The sequence below is a fragment of the Belonocnema kinseyi genome, chromosome 2 (assembly GCF_010883055.1).
Source record: "Belonocnema kinseyi isolate 2016_QV_RU_SX_M_011 chromosome 2, B_treatae_v1, whole genome shotgun sequence".
Classification (NCBI taxonomy): domain Eukaryota; kingdom Metazoa; phylum Arthropoda; class Insecta; order Hymenoptera; family Cynipidae; genus Belonocnema; species Belonocnema kinseyi.
This window is the reverse complement of record NC_046658.1, coordinates 20,062,579-20,064,071: the sequence shown is the minus strand read 5'-3', so window position 1 is coordinate 20,064,071 and position 1,493 is coordinate 20,062,579. Positions and strand designations below refer to the sequence as shown.

Here is a 1,493-nt window from a genome sequence, read left to right as displayed (position 1 = left end):
ATAAGAGAAAAAAAATCCGATTCTGCAATTCGTCTAAGCCTTGCGGTTGCATTGAGTATACTTTGTTCTTTAAATAAACCCAAAGAAAATGGTCGAGAGGCGTCAGATCAGGAGATCTTGCAGGTCACTCGATTTCATCCCTTCTTCCAATCCACCTTTGAGGGAACTGAGTCTCCAAATATGCTCAAACCTCCCTACCGTAATGAGCCGCTGCTCCGTCCTGCTTGAACCAAATATTTTGAAAATTATCGCCTTTAATCTCCCTTATTCTTTGTACAATTTGGTTTTGCCATCAATGTATGTATCATTCAAGATACCGGTCCAAACATTAATCTTTTGTGGATACTGTCTGTGACTCTCCAGCATCCAATCAGGATTTGTGTCGGATCAATATCCACAATTTTGCCTGTTAACTTCACCTTTTAAAGTGAAAGTAGATTCATCTGAAAATATTGTATTGTACAAGAAAAGAGGATCTCTATCAATCCTGTCCATCATAATTTCACAAAATTCAACCTGACGATCAGGATCGTCTTCATTGAGCTCTTGTACTAGATGAACTTTGTAAGGCTGGAAATTAATGCTTTTTAAAATATTTCACACTGTCTCAGGATCAACGTCACGCTCATCACTAGCTCGACGTAAACTAAGGTGTGGGTTTTCAACAAAAGCTTGGGCTATGTCCATCTGCATCTCCTCAGATCCTGCAGATTTTGGCCGACCAGTTTTCTGATGGTTCTTGATAGATCCATGATTCATAGAGCACCTTACAGTTCTTTCAATTGTTGATTTTGAGACAGGATTTAACCCTTCTCCATTACGAAAAGTGCGATTAAAAAGCAAACGAATTTGATCATAAGAGCGAACTCGATCTCCCCAACCACGCATCATTAATACAGATACCCTCTGTCGTTCCGAAAGTTTAGCTTGCGCTATAATAATCTTTTAGCGAAAGATAGTAAGTATGTACTCGTAATACGTAAATTTAGTTTCGATTCGTAATATTCGTATGGAAAAACGCTATAGGGCTGTATAACTCTTTGGAAAGGAACAGAACTCTCACCAGAACACCTGAAACTTTTAATGAAAAATTTTCTTATGATTTTACAATATTCAAAGCGCTGTAACCAAGATCAATACAGAGCTTACCAATGAATTTCTCGTTGAAATTGACTTCAGGAATTGCATTGACGTCTTGGAAAACTTTGTTAATTTTAAATAACCTCTAACTGACCTTGAACGTTACAATTGACCTATGACTTGGGTACGTACCTGAACGTAGAATTTTCCGCTTTATCGATTGTAGATGTAAAAAAAGGGGGGTTTCCATTTAAGACAAAAAACAAAATTGACCTTCAAAGAGCCATGAAGGTCAACTTCAGGGTCAAAATGATAGGTGGTTACAGTCTGTAAAGGAATCAATACGACGATCCAGCAAAAGCCTCGTGCACCCTAAGAACACGGAGCGACCCAAGGACTACCGCCTTCTGCAT

At 38.6% G+C, this 1,493-nt stretch overlaps 1 protein-coding gene across 1 annotated transcript in view; it reads left to right on the top strand.

The window, feature by feature from the left end:
* Window positions 1–1,493, top strand: part of LOC117167957 (kinesin-like protein KIF13A) — a 576,826-nt gene that overhangs the window by 68,245 nt on the left and 507,088 nt on the right. The gene's annotated exons all lie outside the window — the stretch shown is intronic.